A 16336-nucleotide genomic window follows, 5' to 3' on the forward strand; every position below is an offset into this window, starting at 1 on the left:
ATCTGAGCATGTGCGATTCCCCCCTGCATCTGCTTTTGAGGCATCAAAAACTGGGTTGATTCAGCTTGTGCCAATGTCGGGTTGCGACCATTCTGTACTCCCATTACGGTTGGATCTAGAATCCTTCCCGTACTGTTGTCACTGCTGTAGTACCTTGGGACCTGCGGCTGATAATTTTCTGCTGTTTTCAATACAGGCACATCTGGATATATTCTCCTAACCTGCGGTATCTGCGGGGTGAACAGTAAACTCGGGTCCTTATATCCCGATGGCGTTTCTGAATTCGGAGTTTCATCATTCTGTACCGTGCTGGAGGGGCAGAACTGGTACTTGGACCTTGTTCACTCTCTACATAAGGTGGTGGACGGTCGTTCAGCAATTGCATGATGAACTCCTCATCCTCTAACTCGTCTTCCTCTCTATCTTTGGAACACCTCCTGTTTGTCTTACAGGTAGCTTTCTTCCCTGTCGCCTCTTCTTCCTTTGCAATTGCGGGAAACAATTTTATCCCCTGCAATACATCTGATCTCCACACCTTCTGTGCATTATCCCACCTAGCATCCGCTAGTGTCTTTTCTGCCTTTCTTATCCTGGTCTCGAACTTCTTTTGCTGTTGCTGTCTAGCCATTAGTTCCCAAATCGCTAGAGCCTCAAACTGTGCTGGCCTTGGAGGTACCTTCATGTCGTACATCGCGAATCTCAAATTCTCTAGAATCCTTATATTGAATGTCCCATGGATCGGGAACGCTACGCTCCCATGTTTCTCTGTCAGCTTGTGCCATTGCTTTAGCCAAAGGCATGGAGCTACCCCCCTTTCCTCCATTACAATGTAAGCTGGTGTACCTTCGGGTGGCGTCTCCTCTCCTACGCTCGCTTTAATGTAAGACTCCCCCTTCATCGCACTCTTTAATGCTTTCAAAAATTTCATTTTCTCGTCTTTTATTTCACAAAATTTGTAATCAATAAGTGACTTTAATTCCCGGAATACTCTTCGCTTGCCTTTCCCCTTCCAATCGAGCCCCACGGACTGCGTCCAATCCGTGCGCGACCCTTCTCTGCAACCAACCTATCCCAGCGCGGCTCCTAGTGACGTCACACTCACACACACTGCGGCTGACAAAGCCTCGCGGCTAGTCCTCCTTCACTCAGCTCCTCTCGTAACGACTTCTAGCATGTATCGCGAGCAACCAAATAATAATAAAACAGATCTGTCAGTTTACTACAGGAAGGGTAACACAATCGCCTCAGGACTTTAGGGATTTTTCACTAGCCTCGGCAGTTATTCCATCTTTCTCGGTCCCCACTTTCGCAAGCAAATCTGACCCGCAGATTCTGCTCTCAACTTGTCAGTGATCTATTCTAGTGCACTTAGAATTTGTCAAAGCCCGAAGTCGAAGTTTCTTTCACTCCCTTAACACCCGTACCGACTCGTTGACCACGCCCGGTCAACCTATTAAACCGACCAGACCACAACATAAAACAAGTGTCTCATACACTTTTCAACATACTCCGGAGTCTCTTGACCTCGCAGGGCCCGTCTCAACAACAACAACCACGTGGACCTTTTTCTGCACAAAGCGCCACATGCACATGAAGTTCGACGACTTCCCTACTCTCACACTCGGAGTCGCACCTCCGCTATTTTCTATGAAGTTCGATGACTTCTCTACTCCTACACTTGGAGTCGCACCTCCGCTATTCTCTAAAATCCTCGCAACCTTTTCACACAATCTGCGGCAATAAGCTGTGCAAGCGCAAAATCCTAACTTCACTCATACCGTCACTAGTACCGCCAACGCCGATCTCACACCTCCATTCTCTCCATTTGCAAGCTCCGAGATCCCGGGAAAGTCGCGGGGGACTTAGCCCATCATCATTCTCTCAATCTGTTTTACCCAAGAAAAATCTAATTCAAACTTCTCGGTTGCGGTCCCAAAGGCGAAATCGTTAATTCAACACCAAGTCTTCGTCTCACAGGTACCGGTTTCGATCAGCATGGGACGGGGGCAAAGGGGCAGGGTGGACGGGGCAGTTGCCTCTCAGCGGCAAAGAGGACAAAACTATTACTTCATGCAAAGGGACGAATCAAAGTTAAAGTTTCTAGGGCGAGAATTACTTAAAGTCTCTTTCTCTCGATTAGAGAAAGCATCAAAGTCTCATTGAACATCAATTGGCATCGAAGTCGGCAAATGGCGAATAATGGCTGTAATGGCTCCTTGTGCACCTGGTTTAAATAGGCAACAGTTCAAATCCAGTAGGGTCTTCCATTGGAGGGTTCATAGGTTGGCTTCAAATTGTCCAATCAAAAACTACAGTTCACAAGCTTCTACCTAAGCATACATTATCCTTGGAGTCGGGAACGTAAGTTGCAACATATTTTACCAATTAACTCACTTTCAGAGCGTCCATTGTCGGCACCTGCAGATTGACCTTGGAGCAAAGAAGATGCCAGGCTGGCACGAAACCTTAAAGATAAGCATGTGAACGATCCCACTGGAAAAGTACAGCTTCAAGCAAGAATACACGTTTTATTAGCACATTGGAAAAATACGAGCATCTAAACCGTGAGACAAGCAACTAGGCCAAAGCCTCCACTAAAGTTATGCTAAGCTAAAACATTTCAGACAAGCAAATCATAGCACACGTTTACGATTATGTCAGATTCGTACAATTCTAATACATCACGTTATATAAAGCACGCTTATAAATGTTGGCAAACTACTCTGAGGGCACATTTGTCCCCGTACAATCTTTACTTATTCGATTAAAGTCACACTCGATTATTGCAGTACTACGTTTAAGCGCTAATAAATGTAAAACCTTCATTTCTGCGTCATCAGGTCCATCGAACCTTTAACATGTCCCCTTATGAATAATTTATAAAAGACCAAATAAGGCCGGACACCCTCACAACATTGAAAGGAAACGTGACCAGTGAAATGTGCAGAAAGGCGGTGCACCTTGGGTTGCACAGAACAGGCACTTTCTTTTACACTGCACTGAACAGGAAGAGACATTGCAGATGCAGCACTGCCTGGAGATCCAAGATCCACCTCTCCAGGAGTGAATGCTGGTGGTCCATCCAGGGGAAGCACAAAATGACACAGTCAGTGAAATCAAAAAAGGAAGTACAAGGGAGAGAGTGAAAGCAACGTATAATGAGTGCTGCATCAGTGCCGAATTTACAGCCGGAATGGCTGCATGAAAAACAATGTATGAAGTGTAGTGCATCTCATTCAAGGTGGTCATGGACAATGCATGCTCTTCTTGCCTTGGTGATAGAATCTGTCCAAGTTTCACAGTCCTGACATTATTCGTGCCTCGTTAGCCAAGGAAAGAGGTAAAGCATTATTAACTTTTCCCTGGCTGGGACTCAACTGACTCCCACAGTTCTTCACTTAATGCACTGGCATCCATTTTTCACTGGGACAGAGTTAGCGCTATCAACACAAAGAAAGTACTACACAGCTTGTCTGTTAACGTTTAGGACTGACAGAGAGAAAAGATTGCACAGAGAGCAACCATGCTCAACTTGGCACCACCATCTTCCCGATGCTGTAACTCATAACTATAAATAAAATATTGTGATGGGCAGGGTGCTGCCAATCAAAACATGGCAAAAGTGGCTTTTTCAACATCAGAGTAGCAGCAATCTAGTTAGAGCAGCTGCAATCTAGAGAAAAACTATTTTCACCAATATCCACTGCAAAAAGTAAAACTGCACTATACACATGTGGTCAGATGCAAGACTAAAAGACGTATCAAACGAGAAATTGCTGAATGGGGTTGACTTAAACAAGTCAAAAGGTGACAAATTTGAAGGATGCTGACACAAAGGCAATTCTCTTTTTATTTTTTGTATATTGATGACATGAATTTGGATGAGGCCTAAAAACAATACAAACATGGAAATGAGTGATTATCATAGTGGTTCCTTTTATCCCATATTTTCAAAAAGGTGCAGAAGACGGGTAGAAACTGGCTGAGTTCTTTTCACTGTTCTTGGACCATATTGGCAATTATCAGCTGATCTATTTGAAAATCAGTGCAGGTTAATCTCATACCTAGAGACTCTTCCATTAGCCAATGGCACATTTTTCGTCATGCAATTTACTCTGTTGACATGTTTGTTGGTACCGTGCCTACTATGCCTGAATGGGCCTGCATGTTTATAAAATGCTCTCTAGCACATTGTGGACCCGTCACTCTTATCAAAAGATTGCTAGGTTGGTATACTTGCACTTGTGGACATTGACAATCTTCATCTGAAGTTCTAGATCAATTTATTGGGCATCGCCATGTTGAACGAGTGTGTGTTATAAAGTAATTTAGGTAAGGGACTTGGGGTATAAGTCAAGGTAAAAGCCAGATGAACAACAATCTTTAAATGTTGCTAGGAGGTATATGAACAAATGGTAGGGTAGATACAGCTTCTTAAAATGAACAGAAATGTGCATGGAAACCTCTAATGTCCGGCCAGGAGGAACAAGGTTTGTGTTCGGGAGAGAGCAGCTTCTTGGTTGAACTGAGGATTTATTAGTCAATCAATCTGTTTTCATAAAGTGCAACTACTTACCTGTGAGGGTCTCAAAGCACTGGTGGTGGTTCTGGGCCTCATTTGAAGAGCCATGTTTTGAGGTTCTTCCTGATGATGGGGAGAAATGGGCCTTGTCTGAGGTGTGTGGGCAGGTTGTACCAGCTCTTAGCTGCGAGGTATGTGAAAGATCTTCCTCCGGCTGTGGTTTCCCAGATGTTCAGGATGGTAGCTAGCACCTGCTCGGTGGTGCAGAGGGGTCTGGCAGGGTTATAGAAAGAGATGCGATGGTTCAGGTAGGCTGGGTCTGATGTTTTGAAGAGCCTTGTAGGTGTGGGTGAGTAGTTTGAAGTTGATGCGCTTCTCCACTGGCTGCCAATGGAGGATCCTCAGGTTTTCAGAGATGTGTTCCTGTCGAGGGAGGTTCAGGACGAGTCTGGCAGTAGCATTTTGGATGAGTTGTAGTTTCCTGATGTTCTTTGTTGTGGTGCCGGCGTAGAGTGCGTTGCCGTAGTCAAGCTTGCTTGTGACTAGGGCATGGGTGATTACTTTGCGGCAGTCAACCAGGACCCATTTGAAGATTTTGCTGAGTTGGTGGGGGGCATGCCAGCAGGAAGAGGTGACTACATTTATCTGTTGGGTCATTGACAGGGAAGAGTTGAGGAAGATTCCTAGATTGCAGGCATGGTCAGTTGGAGTAGGTGGTGCGCTGAGCAATGTGGGCCACCAGGAGTTGTCCCAAGATGAGGTGGAGTTTCCGAAGATGATGAGCTCGGTCTTGTCCGAATTGAGCTTGAGGTAGCTCTCCCTCATCCAGGCAGCGACAGCTTTCATCCCGGTGTGAAATTCCTCTTGGCTTTGTCAGGGTCTTCAGTGAGGGAGATGATGAGTTGTGTGTCGTCGGCATATGGCACAATGTTCATTTGGTGGTCTGTGATGATGGCTGCAAGCAGGGCCATGTACATGATGAAGAACATTGGGCTCAGGGAGGATCCATGAGGGACTCCTCAGCTGACTTCTGTTGGTTGGGATATGAAGGGTGGGAGCCTGACTCTCTGGGTTCTTCTGGTGAGGAAGGAGTGGATCCATTGCAAGGCTTTTCCGCTGATTCCTGCATCATAGAGTCTGGTGCTTAAGGTGCTGTGGGAGACCGTGTTGAAGGCTGCTGGGAGGTCGAGGAGTATAAGTGTTGCAGTGTGTCTGCGGTCAAGGAGTGTGCGGATGTCGTTGATGGCTGCAAGAAGGGCTGTCTCCATGCTGTAGTTGCTGCGGAATTCAGACTGAGAGGTGTCCAGAGAGTTGTTGTCCTCAAGGAATTGTCGCAGCTGTGAGCTTTTGGCATTTTCCAGGACTTTGGCTGGGTAGGGTAGCAGCGAGATAGGTTGGAAATTCTTGAGCTCTGATGGGTCGGCTGTGGGTTTCTTCAGGAGGGGTGGACTTTGGCGTGTTTCCAATCTTCAGGGAAGGTGGCTGTTTTGATGGAGCAGTTCAGCGTCTTGCGGAGTTTGGGGGCGATGGATGCACTGGCCCTGTTATAGATGTGGTGAGGACACGGGTCTGTTGGAGCTCCGGAGTAAATGCTGCTCATGATGATTTCGGTCTCTTCTGTGGTGAGAGTGGACCAGCTGTGGATGGTTTGTGGGAGTCCTAGGGGGCTGGGTTAGTTGTAGGATCCGACACTTGACGGATATAGAGGAGAAGGCTGTCATAGATGTTCTTAATCTTGCAGTGGAAGAAAGTGGCCAATTTGTCACAGAGGTCTTGCGATGGGGGGATGTTGGTGGCTTCGGAGGGAGGATTGGTGAACTCGTTGATTACTGTGAAGAGTTCTTTTGTGTTGTGCGGGGAGGTGTTGATGCGTTCATGGAGTGCAGCTTTTTTTGCGTTCTTGATTGGTGAACAAGCTGGATTTTTTTGGGATGCGGATGGCTAGTGAAGACTGTAAGGCTACTTAGGGATGAGGAAGATAAAAGAGGTGGCCAGGGTGTTGGTACAGGACCCCTCGATCCAGACCTCAATTCTAGAGCCAATCAATAGCTCCAGTTACAACTCTAAGATTACGTCTTGTAGATCCCCTTTCAAGCTGGAAACAAAGAAAGTAGAACTTGGCATTGCACCATGAAATTGCAGACAATAAAAACTATTTTGACAGCTTCATACTCACAAGTGCATCCAAATGTAGGTAAATGGATACATTCACAGGATGTTCCTGTGCACACACATTGCAAGAATAAAGGCAGATACTTTCAAAAGGATTGTAAACAGAAACACCCAAATATCAGCATGTGTTCAGGACAAAATAAATCCTAATTTCCAACATGTGAAGCACTAACCCTGAGTTGCAACAGTGAAACAGAGAAAACCCAATCCCCGGAGAAGGATTGCATACATGTTTCCTAGAAGATGTATGCAGTAATACATATCGAGGTGTGAAGGGAAGGCTAGCGTAGAGTCAGCTTTGTCTCAGTAGTCACCAAGGGTGACCTTGGAAACATCACATTTGCAGTTTCACGGTTCATTTAGGTTATGGATCACTGAAACTGAGCACAAGAAAATTGAAAATTACTGAGGGTTTGGGGACAATGGGATGGCAAGCTGGTACAATCAGTCGGTGAGTTTCCCCATTATTTACAGTACTGTCCTTCTTGTGACTTTTCTGTCCAGGACATTTGTGGGTTTTTTTGGGCTACACTGTCTTTAAAGCAAAGAGATGATCACATACACTATGGAGCTGTAAGGTATGGGAAGCAACGATTTCCAGTCTTTATGCTGGTACAGGGCCGTACAATTATTGTATAAAACCATCTGTACTTCAAACAAAGAATAGCGTATTTCTCACGCAATCATTAAATGTGTATTTTGTTTTCCTTTGAAGCTGCCAATCATTTTGATCTTCTGTTATCGGATTAACCGGGGGCATGAGATAGTGGAAAGGTAGATCCCGCTCATTAGAATTCAAACATGATATATATTTACTAACCATGACTCCTTGGCTTTTATCAGGGTCCCATCGGACCACTTTAGGGATAATTATGTCTATGTCTCTGCCAAGACTAATAATCATTAAAATCTGGAAGGCAGCCTGAGTGACAGGGTTTAAAAGGGGATAAGGTTTGAACTTGGTTAACATCACATGAATTATGCACTAAAGGGCAGACTTCATGAACAGGAGCACATTTACTTGTCCTCTTGTATTTTTCTTTGAGTTGATGCCTGAGACAGCTAACGCTCCTGGGAAGTTGTGTATGTCTCCACTCGAAATAATGCAGCCAGCAAAACTAGCAACAATCAGTCCGGAACTGCTCAAACTTCAATGAACATATTATTACTACTAGCAGTATAAGTTCTACTTAAGCCAATGCTTCAGCTATTGGTAATGATATTTGTTGAGATATTACCGCGACTCATAATGCTGATAATAACACCGGCAAAAGACAAAATAATAACAATAATAAGCTGTATTTGTTATCATTATTATTATTGTTATTATTATTATTATTATTATTATTATTATTATTATTATTAATAATAATAATAATAACAATAATAATATTATTATTTAGAACTATATATTTTGTAATTGTAAATATTAAAAGAGGTTTTTCTCCGAGAGTTTTTTGAATGACATCTCAAAAACAAGAAAAGCAAAGCTGGAGTTTTCTGTGATGTCACTTAGAACCACAGGGTGGTAAACAGCTCCTTTATTCACAATTACCTCCGCTGCAATTTTGTGTTGTGCATGGCCTCCCGTCTCATCTCCTCCAGATGTGTAGGAGCAGAAGAGTAATTTGAGACTTAGACACAACACACCTTTCTAAAACCACTACCCCTACTTACACCTGAGGTTCTGCCACCCTCCCCAGTCTCTCTGGCCAACCTTCCCCTTACCCACTCATTTTATTTGTTAAAACATACCTAGCTTCCAGCCCCCAACAGCCCTCAGCATAAACTCATATTAACACATATCCAGGCCCCGTCACCCACCTACCTTTACCACCCTTTACCTCTCCCTGCCCAAATAAAGAAAATAACTGGTGTCCTGCCCTGGCCCCCAATACACACTCTCTTGACTTCTTCCTGTCAACCAGCTTCACCACCTTTTTGCCATCCATCCCTGCCAAAGCTGTGATCTCTGCCCTCACTGGAGAAGAGACTAATCCAGGAACCAAACATGCAGGCTCTAGTAACTCTGTGAGAGCTACTCATAACATATAGAATATTTGAGGTTTAACATCGAGTAACAAGAATGTTATCCGTTGGGGGGGTTCTGAGTGAAATCAAATCAACAACATGAGCACTTCACTTGGTGATGCACGAAAACTTAAAATCAACTTTTACTTCTTTGCCAATGGTAGACTGTCACAGCTGTGATTTTCGATCAGGGTATTCACACAGAGGCTTAAAATGAAATCCATATTTAACAGTCATTCTAATAAAAATAATGAATAATAGTTTATTATACAGTATATAAGGCTTGGGACTACTGTCTTGTAGCTACATAGTACAGATTATGAAGTAGAAAATTTCAAAATCAAGAAAAAATATGGAAACACTCTGGCACATCTGTTTCTCTTCTTTATTATGTTTCTTTTGTTGCTTACTCCCCAGTGACTAGAGGTAAAAACACTGCAGGTTTGTGTCACATGCAGCAATATAGGGGTTCTTTCTTTGAATAAAAACTATTCGCCAAGAAACACATTTAAATCAAGAACAATTGTATTCCACATGAGTAAAGTCAGGTTTCCCGCTTGTTACATCTTATAGTAGTAAGACGCCACCGCGTCATGGGATGTTCGTGCGCTAAAGCAGTACACAGTAGCTAAGTAGAGCTCCAACATCGTCACGGTGGTGCATAGAACGTCTCACACATCGGAGTGAAAACATGCACAGTTTAATGTCAGTGATTGTGTTTCGCATCAGTTGTATGTCTGTGTGCTGCATTGTGCATTTCTAGGCACAATAGTTGATTCTGATTTCTCCAAAGTACAAGGTGTTTCAGGTAATAATGCGCATTAACGAAACATCAGCTGATAAGTGCAGTTAGTTCACTGGTTACAGCAGTTGTATAGTGAATCCTCTATTTATTTATACATACACACACACACCCCACAAGCAAGCAGAGGGTATGTGCGCCTAGTGCATTTTTAGCCACACCAGCTTACCTTTTGATACACAATTTGCAAGAGGAAGGACAAAGGATATTTGACCATCTTCCAGAAATTGAGGCTGACACTTCTCATTTTGGTATGTGGAATGAATATGCTGAAGCAATAGAACGTTCAAGCAGATATTTTTCACAGGACCCTAATATTGTAGTTGAAAGACATTAGTTTTTCGCAAGATGACAAACGATGTACAAGACTGTGGATCAGTATGGCGAAAGGCTATGGGCCATATGTATGAAGCATTTTCTGAAAAGCATTTTGACATGTACAAAAGGCAAAATGCAACTCAGTAACTTGTTACTGAATCGCATCTTGCTTATGCGATTCGGTATTAGGAAGGGGTGTATTAGGGGCATCCCTTCCCAATACCGAATAGCACTGGCATAAATGAATGTTTTGCGACCGGAATGCGGTCACAAACCTTTAATATTTTACAGACTCCATCGACGAGGCAGTAACCCATCCGTAAACAAGAAGAGCTCCCCAAAGGGACCCATTCCCCTTTGTGAATGAGGGTAAAAACACTTTTGAAGAGCAGGCAGTGGTCCTTTGCAAAAAATGAAAAGAAAACCTTTTAGTTTTCTTTTTACAATGCATCACGAGTTCCGTTAAGAAAAACAGGATGTATTACACACAAAAAAACCTGCTTTATTTAAAAAGCAGTCACAGACATGGTGATCTTTTGACCCCAGCAGGCCACCATCCCTGTGAGTACTGTCCATTTCTAATGGGTTCCAAATTGCAACCTGCCTCATGCATAATGATGAGGCAGGTCCCTTGAGACCCATTTGGGAATTGTAAACAGTGTTAAACACACTGTAGTACATTGCAGTTTGTGATTTCCTTATTGCGAATCGCAAGGATTTACAATTAGGATATCGCAAACTGGATTGTGTGTACATTTGACCCTATACTTTGCAGTATATACTTTGCAGTATTCGCATCAAACTGCATTATTGAAAGGTCTGCAGATCACTATCTCCATGATCAAATTGTGGTGTGTTGCTTTGATTAAAAAAAGCATGGGAATGGGTGTTCTGCAACACAAATCGCACTTTGACTGAAACCACTGACATTGTCAAGGGTATTGATAGATCAACCTCCAGAGAAGATAATAAGATGGAGGTCAAAGGACCGTTCTTAGCTGCTAATGCTGTCTCAATTTCTGTGATGAAGGGAGGACATGGACAGAAGTAGCAAAACCTTAAAACTGTTGTCTGATGTGGATCACAATTCTATAGGGTCTATCTGTCCTCATGCTAGGCCACACATGTATCAAATAGCTAATTCCAGAGGTTGTGTAAGTCTGGATAAAAAGTTCTGTTATATGGACAAGTGTAATTTGATTTTATCTATTGACACAAAGGCAACAAATAGTGACACAGATGTTTCTCCACATTGTGACCTTGTAGTAGATTTCACCACACTTAAAGCTAGTACTAATTCAAGATCACTTGTTACTTTCCTACCTAGTGACTTGTTTTCCGCTGAATCGAGTAATGGTAAGTTACATCCATCTGACATAAATCACATACACTATGGAGGAACTAAAATTTTAGTACTGGATGTTTTTTGGAAAGATGCTGTGTCCAAGGACTATGTTGTATTCAACAATGTTTATGTTGCACAAAATGGGTATTAAATGTTAGAGTGGCGGGATCAGGGGGCTATTGGTATGGTGCTGAGGTCGGGAACATTGTGTCCTGTCACAATAGTGGAGACAGAGAACAGAATGCCCAAGGATATTTTGGATTTCATAAAAAGTGTTCAGAAATAAGGTGAGATGTGCCAAAGGTTTTGCACACAAAGTTGTTCTGAAAAACATATGCGATCCCGGTTTTTAGTAAAGTAACTTTAAGCATTAGATTTCTCCACGATCTATTAAAAAACTGGAAAAAGTGTGTTATTGAGGCAGTGGACTCTTCAGAATGCACATTTTTCACTAAATGTATTGAGTATTTGGTACATGGTGTCGCTCCCAATGATCCCACCCCGGGATGATTTAGCCAAAGCTGTTCCAGATGCCCATGCATCAATAAACCTTGAGTAAGTCAAATCATTTCTGGGTTCGTGCGAATATTATTCTTGTTTTGTAGAGGGTTTCGAAGTAACTATGGAGCTAATCATTTTTTTACTTCAGAATGGAGTAGCATTCGTGTGGAATGCAGTGACAAAATATTCATTTGAATGAAAAGAGTAAGCACTTGATTATACAAACAGCTGCTCTGAAACCGTACCAGTAAGGTGAACTACACATTACGGGCCAGATGTAGCACACAGTTTGCACGTCGCAAATAGTGAATTTCGCTGTTTGCGACATGCAAACTGCACTTGGCAATGCACAAAACTCCTTTTGCGATTCGGTAACCTGGTTACCGAATCGCAAAACGGATTTGCGAGTCGCAATTAGGAAGGGGAGCCCCCTTCCTAATTGCGAGTCTCACTGCAATGCCAGATTGCTTTGTGACCGCGAACGCGGTCGCAAAGCAATCGCAGTCGGCACCCATTTCAAATGGGTGCTAACCCATTCGCAAAAGGGAAGGGGTCCCCATGAGATCCCTTCCCCTTTGTGAATGGCATTAAAAACATTTTTCCTATGGACCACTGCCTGCTCTGAAAAAATGAAACAAAAACGTTTCATTTTTTAGAAAGCAGTCACAGACAGGGTGGTCTGCTGTCTCCAGCAGGCCACCATCCCTGTTAGTGTTGCGAGTCTCAAGGGGGTCGCAAATTGCGACCCACCTCATTAATATTAATCAGGTGGGTCTTTGCGACCCCCTTGCGAGTCGCAGGTGGTGTCAGGGACACCATCCTACATTCTGAATTGTGACTCGCAAATTGCGAGTCGGTCTGACTCGCAATTTGCGGGTCGCAATTCATAATGTACCTACATCTGGCCTTACAACACTTCAGGCTAGTGCCCTCGGAATTGGGGAAGTTTTGTCCAAAGTGTGGGATTTAAAGAGCACACTGTGGCATTTGCATCTACAGTAGATGTTTGCATAGTGCAGAGCTATACTACAGTACAGTTGAGAGTGAGGCTCTGCCATGTGTATGGGCTGTAGAGCATTCTTGTACTTATGAGTGGGGCAAAAGGTTCATGCTGTGTATGGACAGTGTCTGGTAGGCATTTAGGGGCAGATTTAAGAAAAGTGGCACTGAACCAAGGGAGCAATAGTGCCATTTCTTTATGCTATTGATGTACTCTGCAGGAGTAGTGCCAACATTTTGGTGCTACTCCTGCAGAGTACATAGGGGCCCATTGTAAATAATGGTATGCACCCTTTTAATGCCTGCTCTGAGCAGGCGTTAAAAGTGCCGAAAAAAATGGCACAAGGAAATCTCTCAGATTTACTTGTGCCATTTTTTTGCTCACCCACCCTAACGGGGAAACACCCCTCTTGCATACATTATGCCTGGCACAGGCATAATGTGGCGCAAGAGTTTACAAAGTGGCGCAATCCATGCACTGCGCCACTTTGTAAATGTAGCAAAGGGAAAATGCCACTTTACTGCTGCCTTAGAGTAAAAAAAATGACTCTATGGTGGCACTAAGGTGGTGCTAGGGGCTCTTAGATCTGGCCCTTAGACTTTCCCTTGGAGAGAACGGTATGGAGAAGACAGCCCCCAGGATGTTGAGACTTCTCAAGTTTAGCTTTGAACCAAGGCACATTTTACGTAAGACTAATGCTTGGGTGGACTTTCTTTCTATGTTTCTTGTTGAAGGTGATAATAAAGCAACCATGTAGGCTGTCTAGACGGAATGCTTTGTGGGGTTCTTGAACAACCATAATCCAGCTAATTATGGGATTTCTATGCAGGAATGGAATGAATGTTCCCAGACAGATGTGATAAAGGTTGAGCTCAGAAAATGTATTGTGGATGGGTGGCCCAAACAACATTGTTTGCAAGGTGAGTCACAAAGTTTTACTATTGTCCAAGATGCATTGTCTTTTGAGGAAAACATGGTGATAAAACGGGAGAAGGTTGTTCCTCTAATTATTTTACATTCTAGATTAATGAGTGTAGCTCACGAGGTACACCAGAACATGACATGTACATAAAAAAGGTCACAAGAAATTTACTGGTGGATGTTTATGGATAATGGGGTTTATCATTTCCTGCTAGCCTGATAGTGTGCAGACAAGTGTCTTGTCAAATGTAACACTCAACTCATACTGTTGTGTAGACATTTTAGTTATAGCTTTATGCATGGTATTTTAGTAAACTAGGCTTGATGCTGTGCACTTTAGCCTATGCAAAAAGAACCTAGACACACTTTAACCTATGCAAAAAGAACCTAGACATATTTTATTCTGCTTCGGTTTTATTATTTTAACAATAGCCACATTTGTGGTCTTGATTTATTTTTTCTTTCTAGGCCAGCACTGCGTTCTTAAACAAGACATTTCTGTCACTCTGTGCTTTTATCAAGGCTGCAGTAAGATAGGTTGCCGGCAAAAGTGGTGCGCTTTGTCTCTAATGTTCACAGAAACATACACACTCTTACATGGGGATCCTTTCTTGGAACATCAGCTGTTTTATTATAAAAACACTACTTTGACTCATGTACGTTAGAGGGAGATTCCAGCCAGATGACCACGGTGATTGCTGAGTGCTTCGCTGCAGCTGCTTATGAAGACTACAGACCTCTTGCTCAGGTATGAGGGATGATGTCTCCCCAGGGAACCTGAAGGGCAGAATTAGAGCTTAACATGCTGTGCTCTAACATAGCATAGGTAGGAGCTATTCTTAAAGATGTTAGTGACAATATGATAGCGTTATTTTTATGTTTCACTCTCCTTGTCACAATTTTAATCCTTTCATGCTTCATCATCCTAGTTATTGCAATTCATGCTTTATTATCTAACATGCAGTTACTTCAATAAAACCTTATTGAACTACACTCTGCCTCTGATTGTCCTTGCATACTTGAGACTAATGTAATTGAGAGAAACGGATGAGGTCTGAGTGACCACGATTTCCCTGAGGAGTCAATTGTGTCATGCGCTCGGTTGCTCAATCATCCCTGCTCTTGGGTAGAGATGAGCCACTGCTAGTTAGCCAAAACAAAACCCGGATTAGGCCGACAGGTGTCACCTGTAGTGGGTTCAGACTCAGTCCCCCACAGTGCAAGTGATTCTGCCACCCAAATCCAGAAATCTCATTAGGATAATGAGAGCCTACGTGACAATTCCAGTGTAGTTTCCCCAGAAAGCATGGGAAAAGATTACCATAGATTTTTCAGGTCAAGTGCAGGGATTAGCTAATCATTTGAAGTACTTCATTGCGTGGGTAGATTATCATTTGAAGTAGGTCTAGTATGCATTTGTTAAGGAATCCACTACAGGTGATATAGGAAACCTTCTAGAAAATGAATTCACCATCAAGGTGTATCCTTCAGTACTTGCATCTGATAACATGGTACAATTTGTGTAATTGGAGATGAGAGATTAACTATCCAAGTTATGTTACATTGTGTTTTGTTCTGTAATGTTATGCTATGTTATACTAATTTGTATACTGAACACACCCAGGAGAGGAACCGGCCGTGAAACTAGAACTGTATGGGCTGAGCAAGGGTCACGGCTAGGTGAAGAGATAGGTCTTTATTTTCTTGAGGAATTTAAGAATTGAGGAAGAGGCTCTGATATGCAGGGGCAGGTCATTCCAGGCTTTAGAAATGAGGTTGGAGAAGACACAGCTCCTGGATCGGGTTCTACATATATGGAGTGTGTGCAAGTTGATGTCAGACTTAGCGGAGATGTCTGGTAGGTTTATGGAAGATCATGAGGTTGTTGAGGTAAGTGGGCCGATGTTGTGTAAGGTATTGTATGTGTGTTCAAGGACTTTGAAGTGTGCTCATTTGTGGATTGTGAGCCAATGGAACTCTTGAGATGTGAATGATGTAAGTGTATGGTGAAAGGTTGAGGGTGTGCCTGGATACATATGGATACTATTAATGTGAACTATGACAAGCTGAGCAGGCTAAAGGCGCTATTGTTTTAAAAACATCCGCAAAGGAGACGTATGCTCTCCAGATTGCGCGATCATCAGCCGAGATACAATCCCTATTAAATACCAACTTCCCCAAGCACTTTGGATAGCTGGTATCCCGAATATTCAATGCTTCAAGCACTACTTGGATTGTTCACTTCTTTAAGGCTGTCGGGTCTGGTTTCGTATCCATCTTCCAGACTGTCTTCGGAGTCATCCCGTCAGCCATCCACTCGCTCTTTTCAAGTGTGTTTGGTGGCTTTCCAATCATTTTGGCTTTGATTGGCAGACTACTACTGCTATTTCTTCTGATTCACAGTGGTTGTTTCTTTTCAGCAATGCAGAGCAATGGAGCCACTCCCACCAACTCCACTGTGCTGTGAGCGCATGGTTTGGATCTTCGGTGCACCCTTGCTGGTGGAGATGGAGCACGACTGGTCATTGTAATTCCGGCCCCTTCTCTGGTGCGTACAACCAGTCTTCCACTGCATATGGTGTCTCTTTGAACATCTACTTATGGTCTGTCTTGCTGTTGCACCAACATCTCCTGTGGACCACGCACTGCTGATGTCACCGATGAGGGTTCATACACCGTCATGCCCCTTGAGACTGAGGTTGCTCCGCGAGGCCACCTATGAGC

Source organism: Pleurodeles waltl, chromosome 4_2, assembly GCF_031143425.1.
Source record: "Pleurodeles waltl isolate 20211129_DDA chromosome 4_2, aPleWal1.hap1.20221129, whole genome shotgun sequence".
In the NCBI taxonomy this organism is placed as follows: domain Eukaryota; kingdom Metazoa; phylum Chordata; class Amphibia; order Caudata; family Salamandridae; genus Pleurodeles; species Pleurodeles waltl.